Source organism: Ambystoma mexicanum, chromosome 1p, assembly GCF_040938575.1.
Source record: "Ambystoma mexicanum isolate Mex_15411 chromosome 1p, UKY_AmexF1_1, whole genome shotgun sequence".
Lineage (NCBI taxonomy): Eukaryota > Metazoa > Chordata > Amphibia > Caudata > Ambystomatidae > Ambystoma > Ambystoma mexicanum.
Window position 1 is genome coordinate 1,118,945,997 of NC_090921.1, and position 12,684 is coordinate 1,118,958,680.

Here is a 12,684-nt window from a genome sequence, read left to right on the forward strand (position 1 = left end):
ACCGCCGGGCCCAGTCCTTTGCCTTTCTCGTCTCCTCCAGGGATCAGTGGAAGGGCCCAGTCATGGGGTCCAACTATGCTGCGTGTCTGGGTGGACACTGCTTGTGGCCTCCAGCTGCGTGAAGTGCACTCAGGGTATGTACCAGGCTCTCCTGGACTGGAACGGGTGTTGTTAGCAGTTTATCCTCTGCAGAGTATTCCCCCCCACTGCCGCTGATGTGGCGTTGTTAGTACCACTGTGTGGGTTCTCCGTGAAAGACCTCTACTGATTGGCGTCCTCTCCCCCAACCGGGGCAGCAACAGATCCTGCGAATCTCCTAGGGTGCTCCCGGGGTTGGGGGGTGAGCTCTGGTTCTGAGGTATGTATGTTCACTGCAATGTGAGCCCCCCCCCCCCCCAAGTTCCCCGCCATGTACCTCTGTGTTAAACTTTATCCTCCGAGGCCTCTCTAATTGCTCACGTGGGGTGGGCCAGAGTCGGCAGCCTTCCCCCATGGGCAGCCGTGATTCTCTCAGGATCATTCTGGGAGCATGCTTTGTCAGGGAATGCTCCTCATGCAGCCGTGGGGTGGGAGGGATTCAGGGGTCCCCTGCGGGTTCTCTCACACTGCCCGCAGCCTTCGATTGTGTCAGATTAGGCAGTGGTTGGGACTTCAGACCAAGGGGTGATTTGGGGCGGGCCCCAGGGAGGGCTCGCCACCCAGCACTGTTCTGTGCCCTTCTCCAGTCCGGTCCCTCTGCCATCCCGACGGGTCCGTGCTGATCTCCTCCACACTCCTTGCTCACGTGCGGGTATGCGTTGGGGTGTGGGGACGTGGCTTCTTCTGTGGGTGTCTCCTCCCGCGGCCACCGCCGCTGGCAGGTCACAGGCTCGAGGGGTCTCCAAGGCCTCCTTTGGTGTTGATTGGATGTGGCTGCTCGCTTGTCACAGGCCTCCCTGGGCCGTTCGGTCCATGCCCCGCCAAGAGTTTTCTCCGGGCCACCGAGGTGGGTAACCAGGTGCTGGCTCCTGCACCCAGGGTTTTTCGGAGGGTGGCGGGAGAGCCGGGGTACGCCTTGGTTGATGTTCTAGGCTGCCTCCGGGGTGCAGGGTCACCTGTACTCATGTCTCCGTCACGGGGTGAGATGCCTGGTCTGCAGGTCCCAGGGCAGGAGATATTTCGCCCTCCTGGCTCAAGCTCTCCAGTATCGCAGGGGCGCCAGAGTGCACCAGGCCACCCGTTCTCCACCGGGGAGAGGAAAGGCTTCAGTAGGCCCAAATGCTGAGCACGGAGCGAGGTCCTCACCCATCCATACTGGCACGCGCCCCCTAGCAGTCTCCAATCTTTGTGCTTTTAATACTCCCTTGTTTGTCTCATTTTGCATTTCTGCTCTTCCATCTTATTCTGCATGTTCCGCTCTCTCTGCGGACGATGCAGCGTCTTCCCGCTCTGCTTCTCTTTCTTCTTCTTTGATATTCTCTATCCTGCTTCCTCTTTCTCTCCTCCTTGTAAACCTCAACCTTGGCTTTCATCTCCCCTCAATGCAGCGAGTTCTTTGTTGCCTTGAGCACTGTTGGCGTAAATTCCTATCTGAGTCTGATTCTCTGCCTTTCTCATCCTATCATTCTATTTACAACAGGGTTCTTCTTTCAGCTAAATGTACCTATTATTCTGATCTTTTGCATACTCAGGATCTGTCTGCTGCATTTGTCACAGTGGATCCTACTGCCAGAGTCTAAAGCTTCCTCCTCCTGAGTCTCCCCCGCTGGGTCTTCTGTAGAGCTACCCTGAAAGGATATCTTCTGTCTTCTCCTTTTATCCTTCTTGGTGATCTCTGGGTCGTCCTCTGTCTTCAAAGCCTTCTTGCCTTTCTTTCGCTCATAGAGATAGGGACAGGCTCCACCCGAGGCCAGCTTGACCATGGTAGTGGCAACAGTCAGGAGAACCCAGAGGAGCCTGCCCCCTAAAACAGGGAAAAAGCCTGTTGAGGCATAAAAAACCCTGGGTTGCAGAAGGATGGATATGATGGACTGAAGAGGTGGTTGAAGAGGCTGGATAGACTGTCTGAACTCTGAAGTCACAATAAATGTTCCAGCAGGTGGGAGCAAGGACCACTGCGATCCCCATGAAGAAATGGTATCCTTGCAAGTAAGTTGAAGCTGCCAATGTTCGTTGGGGAGACCGGGTGTAAACACAGACACGAAGTGCAGAAATATCCAGTCAGAGGACTGACGCTGGATTGGCTCAAGGGAGTGGTAAGTGGAAAAGTAAGGAAGTATGAAAAGCCTGAGAAAGGAGAAAGAGAGAGAGAGAGCGCAGGAGAGGGAACAGAGCGCCAAATTCAGTGCGGCAGATAGGAATAGGAAAAGCTACGGAAGTTAGTAATAGAAGAAAAGGGAGAAGGCGCTTCCGTGAAAATGGAAGGGAAGAGCGACACAGCAGCAGTAATTAGAAAAAAATGCATACAGAAGTTAGAGGATCGGAAAGCCGGCACCGGCACTGATGTCAACCGAGGAGGAGGAGCTGGGATGGACAAATAAGGAAAACCGGGGAGAAAAAGGAGCGAAACCGGGAAGGGGGGGGGAGAGAGAGAGAGAGAGAGAGAGAGAGAGAGAGAGAGAGAGAGAGAGAGAGAGAGAGAGAGAGAGAGAGAGAGAGAGAGAGAGAGAAAAGAAAAAAAAACGGTGATGCGTACGAAGTACCAGCCCAGAGAGAGTATCACTGGAAACGAGGGTAGCACTGCGACGCGGACGAAAGTCAGGAAGACTGTCAGAAGTGAGTTCCAACACCAAGGAAGACTTGTACACTACACCAGCATGCTGCAGTGTCTCAATGGAGCCTCCATCTTTGTCACATCTTCCACGGCCGCAACGTAACAGCATGCCCCCTCTTCATCAAGGCTTTCCCGGATGGAGACGGTGAAACAGACGGAGGAGGCGGCGTGGGGCATGTATGTGGCTTCTTGGCTCCCATGTCCGTTCTGCTATAGTATGACCTTTCTAATGAACCAGATATCGTAGGGTACCATGTCTGTACCTGGAGTCCACCCTGGAGTCCACCAGCTTCTTCACCTCATATTCTTCAGGATCAGGATCCTTGGGTAGCAATGGGCAAGAGATCTGACGGCCATGGGGGTCAGGTTGGTATGCCTTTAGAAGGGAGGTGTGAAAGACCGGATGCAAGCAAAAGGCTACAGGATTAACTTGAGACATGATAGGGAAAGGGCCTGTATAGCGAGCCGAGAACTTTTCTCAGTGGATCCAGCGAGGGAGGTATTTGGTTGATAGCCAGATCTTGGTGCCAATGTCTCATTTAGGATTCTGTAACCTCTTCCCATCAGCGTATTTCTTATATCACTTCCTACTGGCTTCCAGATTCTGTGATGCCTCTCTTTGGATGCGTTTCAGGTCATGCAGATATTGGTCTACTGAAGGCACTGTCATGGGCGGTATTCCAAAAAGACGTATGTGTTTGGAATGGAAGCCGTAGGTGAAAAAGAAAGGACTGATTCCTATGTCAGAGTGTCTGGTGTTGTTGTAGGTGAACTCTGCCATCGACAGAAAATACTCCCACTTATCCTATTCTTGATTGCAAAAACAACAGAGGTATTGTTCCAGAGTGGCATTTAGGCGTTCAGTTTGTCTGTTGCTTTGGGGGTGATACCCGGATGATAATGCTCGCTTAATGCCCAGAGTACTGCACAGAGTGGACCAGAACCTTGATGTAAACTGAGATCCTCCATCGGACACTAAAGTTCAGGGCAAGCCATGTAATCTGACCATATCTCTCAAGAATACCTCGGCAGCTTCCGGCGCAGATGGTAAGCTGGGAAGAGGTGAAAAAATTTGCCAATTTGCTTAGGATATCTACAGTAACCATGATGGCAGTGGATCCCATTGAGGGTGGAAGGTCAACAATAAAGCCGGTAGATATGTGTTCCCAGGGTCGTGACGGCAATGGTTCTTGTTGGAGAAGACATAAAGTCTTTTGAGTAGAGTGTTTACTGGAAGCACATACTGGACACACAGCCACATATGCTTTAACATCCTTAGCCATGGTAGGCCACCAAAAATACTTTGTTACAAGATTCAGAGTTGCCCCTTGGCCCTTGTGTCCTGCAGAGGGGAGATCGTGACACCAGGACAATGCTCGTGTCTGAAGTTCCTTAGACGGCAGGTACAACATACCGTGATGGAAGTATAATGTTCCTCTCTTTTCCAGGAGTGGGTTGTGTTTTTGTGGTACCTGTGCCAGACTAGTAGTGTTCCACTTCCTGTAAAAAAAAGAACGGACAACCCCAAGGATACGTTTTCCTGATAGTATTTCTTCATGCTCTTGACAGTCGCTGGGGTTCTCTTCCAAGCTTCGGGATAAAGCGTCAGCCAGCATGTTCCCTTTTCCCGGGAGATGGGTGATGTTGAAATCGAACTGGGAAACAAATTAGGCTCAACCGGCGTGTCGGGAGTTATGGCACTCCTCTGTTGGAGTACCTTTAGATTCTGGTGGTCTGTAGGTACAAGGAAAGGATGTGCGGCACCCTACAGCAGATATCTCCATTCTATGTATGCTTGGTGTATTACCAAAAGTTCCCTTTCCAAGACGCAGTATTTTCTTTCACTAGGGGTAAGCATCCTGGAATAGTACGCCACCCGGTGTTCATCTTTGTCTTTGCTTGTTTGTATTAAAGCTTCCCCTATCGCCCCTCCAGAGGCGTCTGTTTCACCACAAAAGGAAGGGATTGATTAGGTTGAATTAGGATGGGAGCGGTGGTGAAGGCCTTCTTGAGCTGCTGAAAGGCCTGATCAACTTCCATATCCCATCTGAATCTCTTTCCTTTCTTCAACAACCTGGTTATGGGCAGCACTATGTCCGAAAAGTTAGGGATAAACCTCCTATAGAAGTTTGATAACCCCAGAAACCGCTGGATATCTTTTGGGTTCCTAGGGGTTGTCCATTGTAGTACAGCCTTAAACTTTTCTCGATCCATCTGCACCCCCTCCTTAGAGGATGAAACCCAAATAGGACACAGAAGAGGCCTCAAAGGTGCACTTCTCTGGTTTAACCAGAGGTTGGTGTTCTTGCAGCCTTTGTAGAACTTCCAGGACGTGTCTACGAAGTTCCGAGAGGGAAGAAGAGAAGACCAAGATGTTGTCTAAATAGACCACTACTGAGGCGTATAATAGGTTTGAAAAGATCTTGTCAACAAAACGTTGGAACACTGCAGGAGTATTTACAAGTCCGAAGGGCATCACCCTATATTCTAAGTGCCCCAGAGGGGTCCTGAAGGCCATTTCCCACTCGTCCCCCACTTTAATTCTCAACAGGTGATCGGCTCCGCGTAGATCCAGTTTGGTAAAAATGCTAGCCCCTTCCACTGCTTCTAGTACCTCCTATATCAGGGGCATAGGGTACCAGTCTCATATGGTCAAACTGTGGAAGTCGATACACGGTCTCAGCTCTGTGGTACCCTTCTTCGGGATGAAGAACATTGAAGCTCCAGCTGATGAACGAGACTCCTGAATGAGTCCGTTTTGGAGGTTGGCATCCAAATATTCCTTAAGTGCTCTTCTTTCTGGGAGAGACATGGGATACATCCGACCGAAAGGTACAGAAACACCAGGCTGAAGATCTATGGCGCAGTCCTCGGCATGGTGTGGTGGCAAAGAACGGGGTAGCTTGTCCTCGAAGATGTCAGCATACTGCTAATAATAGGGAGGCACCGCCTGAACAACCGAAGCATACACCGGAACAATGACACCGTCACCCGAGACTGGGATGGCTTGTGGCAGACAGTTTAGGGTACAGTATGGTGAAAGGAAGCAAATGGTGTTTGCGGACCAATCTATCATAGGATTATGTCGATGCAGCCAAGTCATGCCCAAGATGACCGGAAAGTGGGCGGCTCTGATTACATCAGAGTTTACTTGCTCTTGGTGTTGGAATATAGACATTGTTGCAGGACCTGTTTCTTGGACAATGGGTCCGGATGTAAGAGGCGATCCATCCACTCCTTCAACTGGTAGGGGCTGTTCTTCTGGCGTAAAGGTATCCGTTGCTCTTGTGCCCACTGGATGTCTATGAAGTTCCCCGCTGCTCTGCAATCCAGCATGGCCAGGATCTCCACAGTGGGTGTTGACTCAAAAGTCAGATGAATGGTAAACACCATGAGTCGATGGTCATCTGAGTCCTTGAACTGTTGAGTGGTATTGGATGACCAGCTGCCTCTGCCCAGAACCTTTCCCTGCTCAAGACCGGGGAGGCGCGTTTCCCGAACGCCTATGGGTAACCTCAGGGCAATTACAGAACAAGTGCTTTAAGGAACCGCAGTACATACAAAGACCATGGTCTCTGCACCTTTTTCGCTCTTCTGGGGTCAGAGGGCCTCTAGTCGTGCCTATTTGCATGGGTTCATCGGTCTGCGTACAGGTTGGAGGACTCGCTGCAGGGGTCCCTACCGAAGGAGTGAATGTGGTTCTTCTCCTTTCCTGTCTCTGTTCCTGCAACGGATACTCCAACTGAAGTGTCAAAGTCACCAGTTCTTGAATGAAGGTGGGACGAGCCACTCTAGCTAGCTCGTCTTTTAATTCGTCATGCAAGCCTCGGAAAAAGATGGTTTGTTGGGCCGAGTCAGGCCAGCCTGCGTCTGTTGCGAACTTTATGAATGTGGAAGTGTATATCTGGACATCCTGAGCCCCTTGGCGAATGTCCAAGAGGGCTTTGTAGAAGGAGTACTGGACCTCTGGTTGGCCAAATCTGGTTCGTAATAGTTGAGTAAACCGAGAGTAGTCATTTAAGGCAGGATCAGCCTGGGCAATCAGCAGGGTGGCGCACGCCAGGGCGTTTCCAACCAAATTGGACACTAGGAAGCCGACCTTTGCTGTGTCAGATTTGTATGCCTTAGGTCAAAAAGTGTGGGACACCATACAAGCATCCAGAAATTCATTCAGAAGTTTGGGGTTGCTGTCATACCTACCAATGGAGAACGTCAAGGGTGGTTGGGGGGATGTCCTTGCAAATCTTCTCGTGCTGCTACTTCCTGATGTAAATTTACATTCTCGGTCCGAAGATTCTGGACCTCAGCCTGAAGTCCTTGTATAGCATTCACCATCTCCTGGTATTGTTCCAAGGAGGCCATGTCTGTCTGGTGGCGTTGCAAGCTGTCAGAGTCTAAAGCTTCCTCCCCCTGAGTCTCCTCACCTGGGTTTTCTGTGGAGCTGTCCTGAAAGGATATCTTCTGTCTTCTCCTTTTATCCTTCTTGGTGATCTCCGGGTCGTCCTCTGTCTTCAAAGCCTTCTTGCCTTTTTTTTGCTCGTAGAGATAGGGACAGGCTCCACCCGAGGCCACCTTGACCGTAGTAGTGACAACAATCTGGAGAACCCAGAGGAGCCTGCCCCCTAAAACAGGGAAAAAGCCTGTTGAGGCATTAAAAACCCTGTGTTGCAGAAGGATGGATTTGATGGACTGAAGAGGTGGTTGAAGAGGCTGGATAGACTGTCTGAAATCTGAAGTCACAATAAATGTTCCAGCTGGTGAGACTGCAAGGACAACTGCAATCCCTTTGAAGAAATGTAATCCTTGCGAGTGAGTATTATAATGGTGGTTGAAGCTGCCAATGTTCGTTGGGGAGACCATGTGTAAACACAGACACAAAGTGCAGAAATATCCTGTTGGAGGACTGACGCTGGATTGGCTCAAGGGAGAGGTAAGCGGAAAGGTAAGAAAGTATGAAAAGCCAGAGAGAGGATGGTAGAGAGAAAGAGAGAGAGAGCTAGAGTGAGCATGAAAGCAAGGGAAAGAGAGAGAGCACTCGAGAGGGAACAGAGCACCGAATTCAGTGAGGCAGATAGGAATAGGAAAAGCTACAGAAGTTAGGAATAGAATAAAAGGGAGAAGGCGCTTCCGCGAGAAGGTAAGGGAAGAGGGACGCGGAAGCGGTAATCAGAAAAGAATACATACAGAAGGTAGAGGCTCGGAAAGCCAGCACCAATCTCAAATGAGGAGGAGGAGCTGGGATGGACAAATAAGTAAAACCGGAGAGAAAAAGGAGCGAAACCCGGAAGGCAGACAGAGAAAGAGAGAAAGAAAGAGAGAGAGAAAGAGAGGGAGAGAGAATGTCACGCCCTCTCACGCAACCCATCACTCACTTCCCCCTTCACACCTGTCTCCCTCATCAGGTGCTTCTCACCGTCGTATTTCCCATTCACACCAGCGGGGGAAACACGGCAGGCGGAATACCATGTTGGGCGGACCTGCCTCTTTTCGCCTTTTTTCGCGTTGGCGGTTGCCATGGCGCCTCCTGCACAGTCGACGACTCCAGGATACCAGGACGTACCGACAGCCCCAATCGCTGGCCGCGTTGCGCTCCACGTGACGTGCGCGAGCAGTCACGTGATACGTCACGTGATACCGCTCGCCTCTTCAAAAGAAGCCGGTAAACAAGACTCTTTGCTTCACAGCTACTTCTACGGAGGACTGCCAGGCGTTACCTTTGCTTCTTGTTTTCTCTCCTTGCTTCAACCTCGGAATGCTTCTTGGAACTGCTCTTGGATTACCCTTGGACTCTGGCGCGCTCTCGGATTTCCCGGACATCTGATACCTATTTGTACTCTGGACTTGCTATTGGATTGCCCCTTCTGTTTTTGCAACCCTTGGATTGCTTCACGCTTTGCCACAGAATCCAGTCTTGTTCCACCAGGTGCTTTCAGGAGTGTCAACTACATCATTCCAGCCTGCTGTGGGTTCCCCTGCATAGGTTCCTTACCTACACTTCACCCCTTTTAGGTAAGCTGGTGTCACTGCATCTTGTTTGCTCCTCCTGTCCATTGCCAATTGCCTTTTGAGTGTTTCCTTGATTATAACCCTTTGCCTTACAGTACTCAGGGGTCCTTCCGGCGTTCCCGATACCAGGCTGATGACGACACTCCCACCTGTGGCCTCAAAGATTGTTTGAGCAGTAATTTACTCTCTGCTCGAGCGGTACTTGGGGACGGAGGCATTACATAACTGCACGACCATCAAGTCGGACCCATCAAGTTAGAACAGACTGTGAAGCCTTATGGTCGTCCAGTTATGGATGTTTCAGCCGGGGGCCCTGTGACCGCTTTAATGCAAGCAGTGACATCGCTTAGGACAGATATGGCAGCTGCTACCACTGCCCTCCGCACTGACCTGGCCTCTGCCACCACCGCACTGAACCACCGTCTTGACGCCATGCAAAGTACACGACATCCCTTACCTGTTGACGCCGAGTTCGGCGATGCTGCCCCATCCCAAAACTCGATTCCCGTCACACCACCCACTCTGCCAGCCCCACCTGTGGTGGTTCAGACCCCATTTCCTCTAGCAGCCCCTGAGAGGTATCAGGGGGATCCCTTGAAATATCACACCTTCATAAATCAGTGCAAACTGCATTTCTTATTCCGACACCAGGCCTTCTCTGATCCTGTCTCTAAGGCGGCTTTTCTTTTATCCCATTTGTCGGGTGTGGCAGCCACATGGGCTAATCCATTGTTGGAGGGCAACCATCCTGCTTTGTATGATTTCGAGTTATTGACCCAGGAAATGGCCAAGGTTTTTGACACTAGATATAAAGCCCAATCCAAAGACATGGAACTCTTAGATCTTACTCAAGGCCGATCCACTCTCATTGAATATATCACCAAGTTCAACCAACTCGCTACTGAGACTTCATGGCCAGAGAACAAGAAAGCAGTGGTCTATTATAGGGGATTGTGTGGTTCCATGAAGGATGCTTTATCTGTGGTGCCTTCTCTTCCCTCACTCTATATCGATCTAGTCGATTTGACCTTGCAAATCGACGCTAGGCGGGCAGAACGTAAGGGGGTAGCAGGGTTATCCCAGACCACGCCTTCAACCTCAGTCCTATTACTCATGCCGAAAGAGAACGCAGAAGGGCGGACAACGCTTGCTTCTACTGCGGTCTCAACGGACACTTTGTAAAGGAGTGTCCCCGCCGGCCAAGGAACAAAGCTCCGGGTTTTCCGAAGACTCGCCCTTGAGATCAGGGGTTGGGGCGAGTCCTATACAAAATACCTCTGATCCAGCTTTTGGTCCCGTCCGACCTGTGGTGGTACATGCTACCTTAAACCCAGCCGCAGAGGTCTCCCATGCAGTACAAATAGTGATCGACTCTGGAGCTACAGGCTGCTTTATAGATATAGCTCTAGCCAGTTCGCTAAACTTACCTCTGGTCAAAAAGAAATACCCCGAACCGGTTCATGCAGTAGACGGGACGTCCCTAGCCTCTGGACCAATCTTACAACAGACAGCCCCTATGGAATTGATCATACAGGACATCCATAGAGAGACTATGTCATTTGATCTCATAGCCACACCTCAGTTTGGTGTTATCCTGGGCATTCCTTGGCTAAAGAGGCACAATCCTCTGATAAACTGGGGCACGGGTCAGGTCTCCTTTGAATCAGAAACGTGCCAATATTACTGTCTGCTCGAGACACCTCGGGTTTCTAGTCCCGCAGACATTCTCGGGGTAGTCGCTTCTTTAACCATAGAAGAAGGATCCGACGCCCAGGACACTCACATGATAGGGGCGGTCACGTACAATATACCTCCTGAGTATTCTGAATTTCGGGCTGTGTTTGACAAAGGCTCTGCGGAAGGTCTTCCTCCGCATCGATCCTACGACTGCCCCATTGATTTAGTCCCGGACGCCCCCATCCCAAAGGGGCGGATCTACTCTCTAACCCAGACAGAAGAGCGAGTCCTGCAAGAATACATACAGCAGGCCCTGCGTCTGGGTCACATTCGCCCATCAACATCCCCAGCTGCAAGTCCTATCTTCTTTGTGCCAAAGAAGGAAGGGGATCTCCGTCCTTGCATTGATTACAGGCGTTTGAACGCCATCACGGTAAAAAACCGCTATCCTATACCTCTCATTACCCCATTGTTAGACAAACTCACTCATGCCACAATCTACACTAAACTGGATCTGTGGGGAGCATACAATCTCATACGCATGCGGGAGGGAGATGAATGGAAGACGGCCTTCTGCTCACGTCAGGGGTTGTTTGAGTATACAGTTATGCCGTTTGGCCTCTGTAATGCTCCTGCTACGTTTCAGCGCTTCATGGATGACATATTTTGCGATATCCTGAACGCTTACGTGGTAGTGTACTTGGATGACATATTGGTTTTCTCTTCCTCCCTCGACGAACACATCGCGCATGTCAAGGAAGTGTTGTTGCGTCTTCAAACCAACACACTATTTGCTAAACCCGAGAAGTGCATTTTCCACACCAGTCAGGTTGGGTTCTTGGGGTTCCATATCTCTCCTGGGGGTCTCTCTATGAATCAGTCCAAAGTCCGGGCAATTAACGAATGGCCAATTCCGACCACGCTCAAGCAACTGCAATCATTTTTGGGTTTCGCCAACTTTTACCGACGATTCATAGCTGGGTTCTCCTCTATTGTAGCACCTCTCACTGCGCTCACTAGCCCATCAGTCCCCTATGTCTGGTCCGAGAGACAACAAAACGCCTTTGACTCCCTGAAAACTATGTTCACCACTGCTCCGGTGTTACAACACCCTGACCCTGAACTCCCGTTTGTCCTCGAGGCAGACGCATCCTCTTATGCACTAGGAGCTGTACTGTCCCAACCATGTCCTGCCACTGGTCGTTTGCATCCGGTTGCATTTCACTCTCGTAAGTTCACGGCAAGCGAATTGCACTACACAGTCACAGAAAAAGAACTATTGGCCATTAAGGACGCCCTACAGACCTGGAGACACCACCTCCTGGGCGCAAAACACCAGATGGTGGTGTTCTCCGATCATAAGAATCTCCAAGACCTTGCCTCCCTGAAATGTACAAACAGCCGACAAGTACGTTGGCACCTCTTCTTTGCTGCGTTCGACTTCGTGGTCAAACATAGACCTGGTGTCGGGCATGGGAAAGCAGACGCTCTGTCTCGTTCCCCTGGGGGGGAGGTTCTCCCATCCTTCCCTGAAACCTTGTTGAGTGAGACTCATGTAGTTTGTGTCTGCACACCATCACCTTCATTACAGTCCACCATACGACAGTGGGTCTCCCGCTATCCACAGTCACTAACAGAATGGGATCTGGTCATGCAGGATGGGCTGCCCTTTGTACACAGGAAGCTCTTCCTTCCCACAAGCGAAACCAGGAACCTGGCGTTGGAGTGGTCTCATGATGCTGCCATTAATGGTCACCCCGGGCAGCATCGTACTTTGGAATTACTCAAACGCTGGTGTTGGTGGCCGACTATGAAACGCGACGTACAAAATTACGTCAATACCTGCTCAGTCTGTGCCCAGGGCAAGTCACGCAGGGGCCGACCTTTGGGTCTTCTTCTTCCTCTCCCGGTTCCTCCACGTCCCTGGCATACGGTCTCAATGGACCTGATTACCGACCTGCCACGCACACAGGGTTTCAATACCATTTGGGTCGTTGTCGACTCCTATACCAAACTGGCCCGTTTCGTACCATGCAAGTGGGTACCCTCAGCCCCGGTCTTAGCCAAGCTCTTCTTTAAGTCTGTCTTCTGTCTCTTTGGCCTGCCCCATGTTTTGGTGTCCGATCGAGGTACACAGTTCACCTCTCGATTCTGGCGGGCCCTCACCTCTCTGTTGGGTATTGATGCTCATTATTCCTCTGCTTACCATCTAGAGAGCGACGGGCAAACCGAGAGGGTCAATCAGTCAT